Below are 16,651 nucleotides of genomic sequence, written 5' to 3' on the forward strand. Positions count from 1 at the left end.
ATTATTCATGCATTATAAAGCACAAAAGCTTAAAATCAACCAACCATCATATTTCTATCTTTAGGTTTATACTACTATTGGGAGAGATTCCCCAGATCTAGATTTCCCTGTATGTGTCCATATCAACAAAATCAATTATCATGCTATGAATGAGTTAAACAATGCAAGCATTAAGCAAAGGAGAAAAACCCTAACAATTAATGAAAGAAAGCATATATATTAAAGAACAAATTCAATACATGAGAGTTTCAAAAGGATTACATTGATTCCCCAACAACAAAAGGTGAAACTAGATGAAATGCAATGAAAGAGTGAAAGATAAAACCCTAGAAAGGTGAGAAAGGAGCTGTAGCATCCAAAATCCTCCTCCAAGGGGTGAAAGAGTGTGTTTCTACTTCGTTCTAGCCAAAGATCCCTGACCTAGGTTGACTAAAACCTTATATACTATTCTAAAAATTACAAAAAATTAAGCCCAAGCCCATAAAAATGGCGCTCAACGGTAAGCGCGATTCTTCTATTTTGACGCTCAACGGCTTTTTCCCCTCAGCGGTGACTGCGGGTCTTCAAAGTGCCGCTCAACGGTAATTGGCGCTGAGCGGTACTTGCGTCTCTTCTTTTCCGCACTTTTCCTTCCTTTTTTGAATCCAACCTCTAGCTACTTCACTTCTTTCACTTAATTCATCTTAAAACCTGCAAAAACAAGTAAACCAAGCATAAAACCTATCCAACTCTCTTATTTCCAAAACTTAAACAAAAACATGATTCCAAGCTATTTTCTAAGTCATAAAGGTTGTCTTTAATATCAAAATTAAGTATAAAAATAACAGTTTTTCAACTGTTATCACAACCCCAAACTTAGAACTTTGCTTGTCCTCAAGCTAACAAGATGTAACTCAATCTTCCACCAATTCATATAATGGTTCACCACATTCAAAACTCCTTCTTCCAAGACAAGTAAGTACTCAAATTAGCTCATCACAAAGACTTCAATCAAGATGTGCACATGCTTTAGTGTTCACGCAATCACCTAATATCCAACAAATGCTACTTTCATGAATGATCAATCAACTAAGCATAAATGTTCTTATGTGTTCATGGACTCTTTCCTCACGAGATAAAGTGTTTCACTCAATCACACAAGTGCATAAGAAGTCACTCATCAACTCTACTATCACAATGTCACATGAATTAACTTTGCCTTTCATTTAACCACAATCAAACATATTCACAAGTAAGTATCATCACAAGGACTTTTCTATAGCTTATAATGTGGCTGGGCTAACAAGAAAATTGGTTTTTTTGGATCATAAAATCCTTGAGTTAAGTGAATCATCTAAACCATTCTTCCTTCTTCCCAACTTTCTTTGCATTGAGCCTTTCTCTTTTTCTTTCTTTTCTTTCCTTTTTCTTTTGCTTTTCACGTGCTTAGCTCTTGGCTCAATGCTTGTTATTTTCCCTTTCTAGACTTCCCAACAACCCCAAACTCGAACATTTATCAATACCACAAAATATTCTCAACTCAACTTAAGGTAAAGCTTTTCAAAAAGGGTTTTCAAATCATGTTCAAGGCTTAAAGGTTCAAAGGATATAACACATAGTGTTCTCTTTTAGTGGGCTAAAATCATGCATCTTGGCTAAAAAGGGTTACCAACAAATGCCTTGATCATATTACACATACAAGCAATTGATTCAATCATAGAAAACCTGGGCAAAGTCATTCATGCTTTCAAAGTATTATCATTCAATCAAAAAATCTGGATCTCAAAAACCTCACATATAGGCTCATTTAACCATTCCACATACACATCCTGCTTAGCATCATAATCACAATCACAACATCATGCATTTGTTCACAAAGCTTGTGAACCATCACCTGTATCTCAACATATAGTGCACAATCTCAACATCAATCAATATCAAAGCATCATCAAGCCATACTCGTCATGCATAAGTCACAAGCAAACCATCATAACAGACACAGTTTCAAATTGAGTGCATCAAACCCTATTCTACTAACAGAAGCAAATAAGTTTAGTAGAGTTTAGAACACTGGGTTTCCTCCCAACAAGCGCTCTTTTAACGTCACTAGCTTGACCCAATAAAGTTCAAGGATCAACCAACAACATCACTGTAGACAACCCCTCTACTTCTCCTACCAGATAATGTTTGAGACGTTGACCATTCATCACCCAGCTTCTCTATTGATCATTAGCAGCTGGATCAACCAATTCAATTGCTCCATCTGGACGCACACTTTTCACTATGAATGGTCCTAACCATTTTGACTTCAACTTTCCAGGAAAAAAATTTCAATCTTGAATTGAACAATAGCACCTGCTGCCCTAGAGTAAAAACTTTTTTTATCAACTTCTTGTCATGATAGAATTTTACCTTTTCTTTGTAGCTTATGGATGAATCATATGCATGCAACCACATCTCTTCAAGCTCCAACATCTGTCTTCTGCATTTATTTTGAGTTTTAGAAGGATCAAAATTCAAAAATTTAAGCGCCCATAAAGCTTTGTGCTCCATCTCCACTGGTAAATGACATTCTTTTCCATAAACTAGCTGATAAGGTGATAAACCCATAGATGTCTTCATTGTAGACCTGTATGCCCAGAGAGCATCATCAAGTTTCTGTGACCAGTCCTTTCTTGATGCAGCAACTATTTTCTCTAAGATCCGCTTGATCTCTCTATTAGACACCTCAACTTGCCCATTAGTCTATGGATGATAAGGTGCAGCTACGTTATGTCTCACACCATAATGTTTGAGTACCTTTGCTAGCTGATAATTACAAAAATGAGATCCTCCATCACTAATAAGCACTCTCGGAGTTCCAAAGTGTGAAAAGATGTACCTCTTTAGAAATTTAATCACAGTGCTAGCATCATTTTTGGGACACGCCAATGCTTCCACCCATTTACTCACATAGTCAACTGCCACCAATATATATTCATTGTTGAAAGATGGTGCAAAAGGTCCTACAAAATCAATACCCCAGCAATTAAGGACTTCAACCTCTAAAATGCCTTGTAAAGGCATCTCATGACGTCTTGAAATAGTCCCAGTTCTTTGACACTTGTCACAATTCTTGGCATGATTATAAGCATCTTTAAATAAAGTAGGCCAATAAAAACCTGACTGGAGAACTTTTGTTGTTGTTCTTTCCCCATTGAAATGTCCTCCACAGGGTGAGTCATGATAGTGCCAGAAAATTCCTTCTGCTTCTTCATTAGTCACACACCGCCTCAAAAGATTATCTGCTCCAATTTTGAACAAATAAGGATCATCCCAGATAAACTGCTTGGCATCATGCAAAAATTTCTTTCTTTGTTGCCAACTAAGATCTTCTGGAATTTCTCCTGCAACTTTAAAATTGGCCATATCAGTAAACCACAACCTCTTTTGAATGTACATGAGTGTCTCATCTGAAAAGATTCCAACATTTCTACTTCTTTGCTAGTAACCTCAATGTTAACCAACCGAGATAAGTGATCAACAATGAAATTCTCACTCCCCTTTTTATCACGGATTTCAACATCAAATTCTTGCAATAGAAGTACTCATCTAATCAAACGTGGCTTAGAATCTGGCTTTGTCAACCAATATTTTATAGCTGCATGATCTGTGTAGATAATCACCTTAGACCCAATGAGATAAGATCAAAATTTCTCCAAAGCATAAACTATGGCTAGGAACTCCTTCTCAGTAGTAGCATAATTCAACTCGGCATCATTTAAAACTTTGCTAGCATAATAGATTGTGTGAAATACCTTTTCTTTTCTCTGACCAAGCACGACTCCTATTGCATAATCACTAGCATCACACATTAGCTCAAAATGCTTATTCCAATCTAGAGCTACAATCACTAGGGCTGACACCAACTTACTTTTCAAGATATCAAAGGCTTTCAAACATTCTTCATTCATCACAAAAGGTACATCTTTAACCAGCAGATTACTCAATGGTTTTGCAATTTTTAAGAAGTCTTTAATAAATCTTCTATAAAATCCGGCATGACCTAAGAAGCTTCTGATTCCCTTCACATTTGTTGGTGGAGGGAGTTTCTCAATGACCTATACTTTGGCTTTATCAACTTCAATCTCGTTAGCAGAAATCTTGTGCCCTAACACAATTCCTTTTGTTACCATGAAATGACATTTCTCCCAATTAAGTACCAGATTTTTTTTAACACACCTTTTGAGAACAATATTCAGATTCGCCAAATACCTTTGGAAAGAATCTCCAAAGACTGAAAAATCATCCATGAAGACTTCAATGCATTTATCTATGAGATCTGAAAAAATTGTCTGCATACACCTTTGAAATGTGGCTGGAGCATTACATAACCCAAATGACATATTTCTGTAGGCAAAGACACCAAAAGGACATGTAAATGACGTCTTCTCTTGGTCTTTTGGATCTACCACAATTTGGTTGTATCCAGAATATCCATCCAGAAAACAATAAAAGGCCTGACCTACTAATCTCTCCAACATCTGATCCATGAAAGGAAGAGGAAAATGATCCTTCCTAGTAGCTTTATTCAACTTTCTGTAATCAATGCACATTCTCCATCCAGTAACAGTCGGAGTAAGAATAAGCTCATTCTTCTCATTATAGATTACTATTATCCCACCTTTCTTTGGAACTACCTGTACTGGACTCACCCATTCACTGTCAGAGATTGGATAAATAATGTCAGCTTCTAAAAGCTTCAGTACCTCTTTTATAACCACCTCCTTCATGACAGGATTTAGCCTTCTCTGTGGTTGAGCACTCGGCCTATAATTATCTTCCATAAAGATCTTGTGCATGCAATAAGTTGGACTTATACCTTTAAGATCTGAAATTGACCATCTAATAGCTTCTTTGTTGGCTTTTAATATTTCAACCAACTTTTCTTCTTCTTCAAGAAGCAAAGAATTACTGATGATAACTGGCTTTGTTCCATCTTCTTCTAGAAAAACGTACTTCAAATGTGATGGTAACATTTTTAATTCTAACTTCTTTGCTTTCACTTCTTCTTTGATATCAATTGTCTCAAACTGAACATCTTCCACTGGAATCTCCGTCAATGTCTCCAAATTCGTCATACATTCATCAATTAATTTCTCTTCTTCTTCAATTAAATCTTCACAAGCATCAATAAGAGTTTTCTCTAGTGGAGAAGAATAACATATCATCCTTTCTTGAACCATACAAACTTCATCAAGTATATCAAGTTGAAAACATGCTTTATCATCTTTAGGATGTGTCATGGCTTTGAATACATGAAAGTTCACTTCTTCATCTTGAACTCCCACTTTAAGCTTACCGTTCTCCACATCAATTAGAACTCTAGCAATCTTCATAAATGGTCTCCCAAGAATGAGAGGCACATCTCCATTTTCCTCCATCTCCATTATAACAAAATCCACTACAAATTTGTCAACCTTTACCAGCACATCTTCAACTACCCATAAGGATATTTAAGAGACCTGTCCACCAAATGGAGTGTCATTCGCGTGGGTTTGAGTTCCAACCCCTTAATTCTTTTGAACATAGAAAGCGACATTAAATTAATGCTAGCTCCCAAATCAATCAACGCCCTTCCAACTTCTTACTCTCCTATAGTGCAGGGAATAGTGAAGCTCCCTGGATCTTTAAACTTGGGAGGTAATTGTTGTATGATTGCACTACAATTACCTTGCACTTCAATGGTCTCCTTTTCAATGTATTTTATTTTCTTTGTAAGGAGTTCCTTCCAAAATTTTGCATAGGATGGCATGTGTTGCAATGCTTCAGAGAAAGGAATGGTAATCTCCAGTGTTTTAAACATCTCCATGAACCTTTCCAACTATTTTTCCTTCTCCTTCCTTGAATAATCTTTGGATAAGGAAGGAGGTTTTCAACTATTTTTTTTTCTCTCATCTTCCTCTTCTCTCTTTTTCTCTCTCTCAACCTTATCTTTCCACTCAAGTATTTCTTTCCCACTCTCATTTTCTTTCTCTTTTCTCTCTATTTTTCTTTCCTCTAATACTTTACCACTTCTAGTAACAATGGTTTTACACTCTTCACTCAAATCACTCTTTGCATCCTTCCCACAACCTTCCATCTTGTTGAACATTTGCCCAATGTGCATCTTCATATTGTTAAATGCAGCCTCTACATTCTTACAATAAGAGATGTTCATTTTCATGAATTGTTGGAAAATATCTTCCAATTTTGTAGTTTTCTCAGATGGAGTAATTTGTGGCTTCCACTATTTCTGCTGCTTTTGTACCATTCAAATATCATATATCTCTTGAGGTAATAAAGATAGCTTCTTTGTCACTTCTTCCAACTGTTGAGAGATGATCTTATTTTGTGCAAGCAAGGCATCTTGAGATTGTAATTGTAATATATCTAAAATTTTGTGCAAGCAAGGCATCTTTGTCACTTCTTCCAACTTCATTAAATCTGTATATCATACATTGTAATATATCTAAAATTTATAAAAGAGAAAGCACCGTGGACATTAATTCCAAAATAAAGGAGCAATACATAGGTAAAAAGAAAATAAAGAATAAGACAAAAAAAAAGATCCTACAAAAATTCATTTTTTAATACAATTATGACGTTGCTCAGTTACTATAAATTGATAGGCCTAGTAACAATAGAAAGAACAATACATAGGTAACAACAACTGTGAATGTCTACTCTAGTAAACATTTGACAGTCACCCAATTTTTGAACTCAAATGCCCATACATATTTCATCTAAAATGCCATTTGTTTAATTTAACAGCACAAAAGTAGTATTTTTAAAGAAAAGAAGTCATCCTAGGAGCCTTGGAAGAGGATTATGCTTGATGAATCGTGAAATAGGAAAACACAAGTAGGCATTGAACAAATATGCTTGAGATGCAAAGGAAAAGAGAAAAATGGCAGGTTACTACTAGACCAAAAGAGATTACTTTGTTGGCATTCAACGATTTAAAAAAAGAACAACAATGAGAAATTCCCTCTCACCTGGACATTGTGCTCGTCACTACAAATGGGATAATTTCAGATCCAAAGCCATTGAATGAAGAACATTTCCATCTTAATGGTTGCAATAGAGTTCAGTTCTAAACACATAGATACCCATGCATACAATATAAGGATGTTTTGTCTGCTTCTTGTGGCGATAACCCTATAAGAGTGGTGTCAACACGCTGTAGTAATTTAAACTAGAAATGTTAGATGAAATCAATTCTTGATAAAACTTGTAGCAAAAAGCACTTTTTAGAAGAAAATAATGAATCTTGTTTGGTTCTCTTACCACTTGCTGGTTTTAGAAACCATTTTCTCAAACAAAAGAATCATTTGATCTGGAAGAGAGCTTGCATTGCCAAGAATCAGTGTGAACGATTAAACTAAAATACTAAATCAGGACAATATCAACACCAAGGCGAACATACAAATGAAACCTAAACCAGAAAAGTGCATGAGTACCCATATCACTTTCTCCTAGGCATATCAACAAACATGTAGAGATCATAGTAAAAGTGGCAGTAAAATTATGCTCCACGAAGAATCTTGTGGTGGTGACAGCGTACATAAACAGATGCAGGAGAAGTAGGGATGACAAAGAAAAATCTGTGGGGAAAAATTTGCGACGGTAGTTGCTATCCGCGTTTATTACCGCGGGTAACGAGTAGCGGGTATTTTAATATCCGTTTCTAAACAGGTCGGGTGTGGGTATTAAATTATTCGCCCCGCGGGTACCCGCTATCTGTAAAACATAATAAAAAATATTAATTTTTATTTTTTAAATTAAATTTAATTAAAAATAAAATTTATCTATATTTTATTATGTTAAATTTAATTAAAATTAAATTTTAATTTATATTTAATTTACTTTATGTTATATTATATATATTTTCTGTAATTTTATTTAAAAAATGTATAAAATATTATTTTTTTAATTTTTTGCGGGTATCCACGGGTATTTTCTAAGCGGGTACCCGTATGGGTAGCGGGTCAGATTTTTTTTGCGAGTAGGCACTACCTGTGCCCGACCCGACCCATTATCATCCCTAAGGAGAAGCTTCAATAAAACACTTGAAGACAGCTAGTGTCGAGCAGCGGAAAGCAAGAAAGGAAAGCTTGAAGACTTGTCGAGCATCAGAGGGCTAATCGGGGGAGAGGGGAGGAGGGATGGGCGGCGGTAGAGAGGAAGAGGGCAACAAAACTTCAACGGCTGCAAAAATTATGTGATGGTAGTGATTGAAAATGAATTCTATTGAAGAAAGAAACTGAACAAAGAAAATAACACACGTAGTTCAAACAGTTAACTGCACCGAAATATGTAAAGTTCAGTTTTTTTAAATTGAATTAAAGAATAAATTAATTAATTTTTAGTATACATTAGTTGATTGTTTTTAAGTATAATAGAGTATAGATAAATGTAGTTTAGTACAGTTTGTTAAATTATGTCCAGCCCTAGCATTCTCAAAACCAAAGTAAAAAAGCATACCTGTGAACATCTATGATAAATTCTTTTTAGCTCTAAGGCCTTTGCAAATAAACACCCTTAGATAGAAACATATCTTAACCACCTTTTCACTAAGAAAAAAAATGAGAAATTAGGCATTGTAACAACCTTGGGAAAGAAAAGACGAGGCTGGACAAAATTGAGAAAAAATAATCCTCAAATCAATGACAAAAAATAAATAAAAGAGGTTCAACATGAACCAATTGAAAGAAAATCGAAAAAGATCAAAATCAAAAACAAAAAGGTGTTTCAATCAAGAGCTCGAAATGAAGTAGATCTAAGAAATGGAAGGAACAATCTATCAAAGACCTCGAAAGAGTTGGAAGGAAAGAAATGAACTCATTTTTCATGCTAGTTGCTCAACTTTCTCTTAATGAGTATGTGTATCATTGAAAAACCATAAGATTCTTTATAATCGAACCTCATTACAAGCCTATACATGTCCTTAGTGATCCTTGAAGGTTAAGTAAAAGAAGTATTCATGCAGATGATGTACAAAATCTGGAAAGGGTTGACATCTACTACGAGCTTTCTCGTGCAAACACAAGAGTCCATTCACAAATATGCACTAACTCAAAAGCTACGAAAACTTATGCTATGTTATTTTTGAAAATGGAATGAATGTGTACATTTTTCTGATCTTGCATTGCTTGAAAAGAAAGCAACCAATGAATTCAGATTGTGAACCAACCTTTTGTTTGGAAATATGCTAGATAGTTTAAATTTAAGATTTGTTTGAAGTCAAACAAAGTTTGAAGTTGGGGGTGTTGATTTGTGTCTAGTATTAGTTAATTTCAATGTTAAATTGACACTTATGTTGCTTTGATTATGTATAAAATCCATGTTAACTACCTCAATCTTACTTATTTTGTAGGAATACGAGATTTCATAGAGTCAAAGTTGCATATATTGAAGTAAATATGAAGAATTCATACACTTTTCAAAGAATTTTGTATAGCACAACTTCAACGCCATTTGAGGGCTTGAGCCATGAAGAAAACCCAGTAGAGAAGGTTTCCTTAAGCGCTGACCCAAGACTCAAGCCATGAAGAATCATTCATCATGAAGTAATCTCAAGAGGTTCCAGCCTAGGAACTCACTACTCAAGCTATAAAGAAAACCCACATATGAAGGAAACCTCACAGTTGGAGCCATGAACCACCTAGAGTTGCGTGCCAAAGTTTTTAGATACAATACTTCAGATCAATTTTAAGACAATTTTGGAGAGAGCTTTTCTGGAGACTCTTTAAGAGACTTTGAGAGTAGTTTTAGAGAGAGACTCTAGGGAGTCTTCACACTTATATCACTTATGTGAGCATTTGGTTTTATAAAGGCATGCACAAATTATCATACAAAACGAGTTTTGTAAATTGGTCGTACTAGGGCTAATGGCTTTGTTAATTTGGGTTAGTATGTCTTGGCGGTAGGATTTTAGTTTCAACTATACTCTTTAGTGGTTGATGGGGTTGCTATAGTACTTGTGTTTACGATCACTTTATCTATTATATCACCTTTCTATACTTTGGTGGCATGCTCGCGCAAGTCCTGCTTTGGTAAGTGAGCCATGTTTTGATAAATAAGATTGAAAGAGTCTTACTTTAGTAAGCAGGTCCTATTTTGGTAAACATGATCAAGGGAGTCTTGCTTTGGTAAGCAGGACCTACATTGGTAAGCAGGATTGTGGAAGTCTTGCTTTGGTAAGTGGATCCTGTTTTGGTGAATAGGTCTAGTGGCCAAAGTATGGAAGAAAACATAGTGGGTAATGGTGATAACATGGTTTGCCTGGATTGAAGTATGGATTCAGAATGTTTTATTGTGTGGTGGATTTGATTTGAGTAAGGGTGTTATGAGCTTAGATAGTAATTGATAATTACATTATTATATATTGTTGTGGTGTTTATTTTGTTAGCTTACTCTTACATTTTGTGGTTATAATTTTCACTTGTGATGATCGTACTTATACGGGAGTAGGTGATATTACAGAAAAGGTTGTTGATGATGTTGATGCTCTATAGAACTAGAGACGAGTGGGGAATTATTATTGGAGTTTTCAAAATGTTTGAAAATTAAATTATTTATGTTTTAGTATGTTATTTCAAGTTGTAATTGAATTAATTATTATTCCCAAATGTTTTTTGTTTATTTCAAACAATGAAATAAAGTTTTAAATTTTCACTATATTGTGATGGTGTAAGAGTTTTGTTTTTCTATATCATGAACCTTTTATTTACATGTGACATTCTAAATTGAGACGTTACATGGAAAATCATAAAATAGGAGGCATGGTTAAATAAAGTTCGAGAAAATGATCATGAATTTGAGGAAGGAGTCTTTTAAAGAATGAGAACTTTCAATCACGTGATAAGAAGGACCAGTTTAAGGATATCCCGATTTTGAACTCAAAAGGTTGAATGTTTAGAAGTGTGGTTTGTAGAGGGATGTTAATGTTCTAGCCAAGAGATAAGATTTGTTAAAGCATGGAGTATTTTGTGTTTTTTTTAGTCTTAGTAGTCCTTTTTATAGCTAAGTATCCTTTTTTTACTTATAATTCTTTTGTTAAAATTAAGGCACATACGACTAATTTTTTGCCTTGTACAATTGTTTTTTTATTAGTTTATTTGTTTCTTTTATTAAGATTTGTTATATTATTTTACATATATTTCTAAATTAAGTATTTGTTATGGTTTTGATTGTGATAAAATCTTTTTACATTTCCACATTATGAATAAAATATAATTTATTTCTTAATATTATATTTTAACAATTTTAAATTGTCTAAAACAACAAAACTTGTTGAAACTAAGTTCACATTCTACTTATCACTATAAAACCTGTCAAGTAATATGAATAATTAAAAGCAGACAACATCCTATTTGTAATTACGATTTTATAATATAAATTTGGATATTTTTACTATTTTGATGTAATTTCGTTATGAAATTATAAAAATAATACAATTTTTTTAAAAAAATTGAGTTTTATCATATAATAAAATTAAGGCTTAATAGCCTCTTTTCTCCCTAGTTTTGGTTAGTTGTGTCAATTAGGTCCCTTTTTTAAAAATAGTGTCTAGTTGGTCCTTATTTAGAAAATTTTGTGCTAACATCGTCCCTTCCATTAAAAAGAATTAAACAGAGTTAATGGTTTGATGATAAGTCACTACATAGTGGTAACGTGTCATTTTAATGTTGTCTGCGTGGTATTGTGGCAAGCAATTACATGTTGAGGTGGATACTAGATATTGGGTTATTCAAATTGGGGAAAATTTGAGTTAGGTCACAAGCCATTTTCATTTCTGCCAAAGAACAGAGTTGCGAACACAGTAGAGTGGTGGGTGTTGTTGATCTTGTTCTTCTTCTTGTCGTTTATGTTGTTGTTGTTTAGGGTTTGGATTTGAGGGTTGTGTGTTGGCAATAGCGTGGTTGTCGGTGGTTGTACGTGGTTGGCGAAGTGGTTTGTGGTCGTTGGTGGTGGTTCGTGGTCATTGTTGGTGGTTCATGGTCGTGGTTGTATCGTTTTGGCGTTGGGTTTGAAGTGGTAATGTCTTTGTATAAAAATTGTTTGTCTTGCTCATGGGGGAGCTCTCGTGGTGGTTCATCCAGAGGTTTCGTTGGAAGCCAAATATGCCATTGTAGGGAGCTTGTTGTGTTGTGAGTTGCAAAAACAGTGAAGAACGAGGGGAAGCAATTCTGGGGCTGTCCTAATTACAAGGTTTGTAGTTTAATTTTTGTGTTAAATTATTTTGGTGATTAATGAATTGTTTATGGTTGGATAATTTGAACACCGCATAAGAAATGAAGAACTTAAAGGATGCAATTACTTTAAATGGCGTAATGAAGAAACTGTAGATGATGCTGGTAGTACTATTGCAAGGCAAAGAAGAAAGATTAATAGCCTGGAGAAATATATTATCGGTTATCAGAAAAGGGAGAAGATTTTAATATGGATGCTATGTTTTATGGGGTTTATAAACATGATTCTTGTTTGTATTTTGTTTAAAAGTCCATGATGCGTTGTATTACAAAGTTGTGTTGTATTACAAAGTTGTTGTTAACAGTAGATTGACTATATTGTAATGGGATGTTTTTAAATGAATGAAAAATGTCAATTTTTGCATCTGAATTTATGGTTTGAATATACATTTAGTGTGCTATTGTTGTGAATAATAAAATGAGAATAAATGAGAATATAAAAGAAGGATTAATAAACTTGTACTAGGTTCAAGGGACAGGAATACAAAAAAACACTTTATGAAGGCTGAAATTATAGTAACATGTATTGGGTTCAAGTCACAGGTATACAAAAAAAGGACTGTCAAACTTGGTTGAAAAGATGTGGTTTGACAGCTCTAGCAGACACAAAATACCAGCATCACAAATACGAATAATCATAACGCTAACATAATTACTTCACAAGAACCACATAAATCTATCCAATATAGTCAATCATTTTGCAATCTGCACCACATAAATTTGGCAATCTGCAACACATAAATTTGGCAATCACCAGCACATAAATTTGACAATCTGCAACACATCTATCATGCAAACTACAGCAGATAAATTTGGCAATCTGCAACAGATATGATCCAACACAGAAACTAGAATAACAATTTCTCACAATATATATGATTCACAACAGAAATTGGAATTCAAATTCAGATTGAAATGATTGAAATGTACAAAATTATTGTTCATGGTAGAATTCACACTAAACCAGGATTCAAACTGAAGTTCAAATTGCACATAAAATTTTACAAAATAGCCCATACTAGGCTGTAACAGACTTGACCTAAACATTTAGTGACTTCTAAAAAAGTTCTAAACTCTTGTTGTAGTTGGCTAACTTTGTTGAATTTGGAATTCAATGACCTGACTTGATTGAGATTGAGTTTGGTTTGTTGGAGCACCTTGTGGGCAAGTATTTCTTTTATGACCAAGTTGTCTACATATGTCACATCTCTTACGAGTTCCACCTTGCTTTAGTTGTGTGTCATCCTTCTTTAGCTCCCAAGGCTCTAGTTTTCTTTTCTTTTTTGGTCTATACCAGGCAACACCCTTTTGGGTGGAGGTAGCACATCATGATGAGAAGTCATTTCCCAAAGCTGAGGACTGTTGACAGGGTATATCATTGGAATGTAAGTTTCTTGATATATTGACCTTTTAAACCAATGTGAGATGTAGTCTTCTCCATTGATGTTCAAAAATGACATGGCAGCCAGTGCATGGCAGCATGGAATTCATGATACAGTCCACTTTCTGCAACTGCATTCAACTTTATTTATGTCAACCAAAAACTTTTTACCAATGGTTGAAGTGTGTCTAATCTAAAAAATTTGAAGTTCTGACCAACTGCAATCATAACCAATTTAAATCAGTAAACAAATTAAACCATGACCAAGTTCATATTGTGATGTAGTGATGTGCACACACGTAGGTATCCAATATTTAGTCATGTACAATTCCTTTTCAAATCTTTTTTTAATCTTCGGGTAAAGATAAACTTCACATGTAGTTATTTTCTGTGTATTTGTTGTCCATCTCTTCATGAGGTACATACGAATGTCTTCCATCATTATGATGATGGGCTTACCCCTTGCACTTAATATCACACTGTTAAAAGCTTCAAACATATTATTGACTAAGGTGTCACAAATAGCTTTACCCGTAAACCTTGACTGTGACCAAAATCTAGTTAAAGAAATAACAAGTCAAACATATGAGGCAGCAAAGCAAACAAAAGTAAACACGCACAATGGATTTAAATAGCTGTTATGGGTTGACATACCTTGGTGTAATGGCTAGCAAGTATTTAAATGCATCTGCATTGACATCTTTAATTTCTCTCATCACTTCCTCCCATGCTTGAGGGTGTGTTGATGATGCTACCTTCCATAATAGACGCTTTAAAATTTGACCAGGAAATTTCTTCCTAAAATTTGCATAAATGTGGCGCACATAAAACCTTTGCTCCATGTTAACTCATTGGCAAGTGTACTAAATCATATCAAATAATATAAAATGGTAAGACCAAGTATCGTTTCTCAAGAGACTTGTGTCACTAACAATCGTATAATACCTTAACTAATTAAGACTAAAGAACAATTCCAATGATTGCAATTAAAATGCAATAAAAGTAAACATAATAACTTGAATGTAAAATTGATCTTTTGAGGCTTAAACAATAATGAATGAATGATATTGAAATGACATGAGATGATGATGTTGTTGGGGTTAGATTTCACCTACATTACTTTCATGCATATTAGAACTCATCTTCTTCATTGGAATGTTAAGGTCACTTACGAAATTACTTAGAACCTGATCCCTCGGCGTAAAAAGCCTAGCCTCTTGAATCCCTAATAACCAACTCCACATTAAGAAAAGAAGCTTAAGACAACCAAACGTCATATCCCTATCCCTAGGCAATATTCCCTATGGGTGAAATTCTCCAAATCATGATTCATAAGATATTTTCCAATACTCAAACAAACCAACATCAAGTCATGAATGGCCAAAACAAGACAAACATTACGAATAGGAGAAAATCACTAACATTCAATGAAAGAAGCATAAATTATTTAAAAAATGTTCAAATACATGAAAGTTTAGAGGTTACATCATCACCAACAACAAATGAGTTTAGTTCTCCATTGTCATGGAGAACCTTGGTGTACAATGGAAGAATGAATGAATGTAAACCCTAGAAAGTGAGAAGGAAAGCTCATGCATCCCAATCTACCTCCAAGGGGTCCAAAATTGTGTGTCTGTGCTTCAGCCGCCAAAAGATACAAACCCTAATGTGTAAAAGCCTTTAAATAGATCAAACATGGATCATGGGCCAATGTCGCTGGTGCTCAACACACTAAGTGGGGCAACCAGGTGAGCTGCGTGACATGTAGCTGGTGTTGAGTGCCCTGGACAGGAGCAAGAAAGTGCAACTGTGAGAAGATTGGCGCTCAGCGCCCCAAATGGGGGCAACCAAGCGTGCTACGGTGTAGCTGACTAGCGCTCAGTGCCCCTGGAGAGGGCGCCCAAGTGTGCTTGCGAGATCCTTGGCCATCAGCGCCTCTAAAGAGGGCGCCCAAGCGTCCATGCGTGACCACCAGTGCTAAGGGCCCCAGAAAAGGGCAACCAAGCGTGGTTGCATGACAACCAGTGCCCAAGGCCCCAAAAAATGGTCAACCAAGCGTCCTTGAGCCTTCTACAGCCTTATATTTTGGTGCTTTTGCTGCCCTTCCTAGGTTCCAACTCCTTGATACTTTACTCCTCTTCCGAAACATACCAATAACCTACAAAGTTGAGGTAATCAGTGATAAAAATCATTAAGTATAACCTCTACTCACTTATTCACCAAATTCAACTAAAATAAGAGTTTAAGCAAGTTTCAAAGTCAAAGAAAGAGTTGATTTAGTATCAAAATTTCATCACAAATAATGGTACATTCAACCGTTATCACTCCACATCAGGTAGAAGTTCTTGTAATGCTGGTACAAGTCCCTATCAAAGTAAAAACATGAAGCTATACAAGTTCAAAATATTGCAAATGAAGGTTTGAAAGATATAAAACAACAATGGGAAACATTATTCACTTTTTGTTGATCTAAAATATATGTAATTGTTGAACAAACCTCCACACCACCAAGATCATTAATGAGCAATTGTAAAAACCAAGCCCAACTGTCCTTATTCTCCACCTCCACAACAGCGTATGCCAAAGGACACATTTGCTCATTCCCATCTCTTGCAGCTACAATTAACAACTCACCTCCATATTTTCCTTTTAAGAAACACCCATCCAAACCTATAATAGGCCTACATGAAACAAAGTTGTCCTTATAGGCCTCAAACAGACATATAGTCTCTTGAATATTGGATTGTCCTCACTAGGTTCAACATGATGTTTGATAGTTGAACTAGGATTTGACCGAAGCAACTCATTTGCATAATCATACAGTCTTTTATATTGTTCCTTAAAATCACCTTCTATTTGTTTAAAAGCCATTGCTTTTGCCCTATACGTTGTAGATCGAGAAATACCAATGTTCCACTTCTTAGAAACTTTGTTTTATAGGTTATACAGATTAATATTGGGATTCTCCTTGATGGTTTTCTCTAAACTCCCACTCAACCATTTTGAAGTCATTAAA

Source organism: Vigna umbellata, chromosome 6 (genome assembly GCF_029865625.1).
Source record: "Vigna umbellata cultivar VRB3 chromosome 6, Vumbellata_1.0, whole genome shotgun sequence".
Classification (NCBI taxonomy): Eukaryota; Viridiplantae; Streptophyta; class Magnoliopsida; order Fabales; family Fabaceae; genus Vigna; species Vigna umbellata.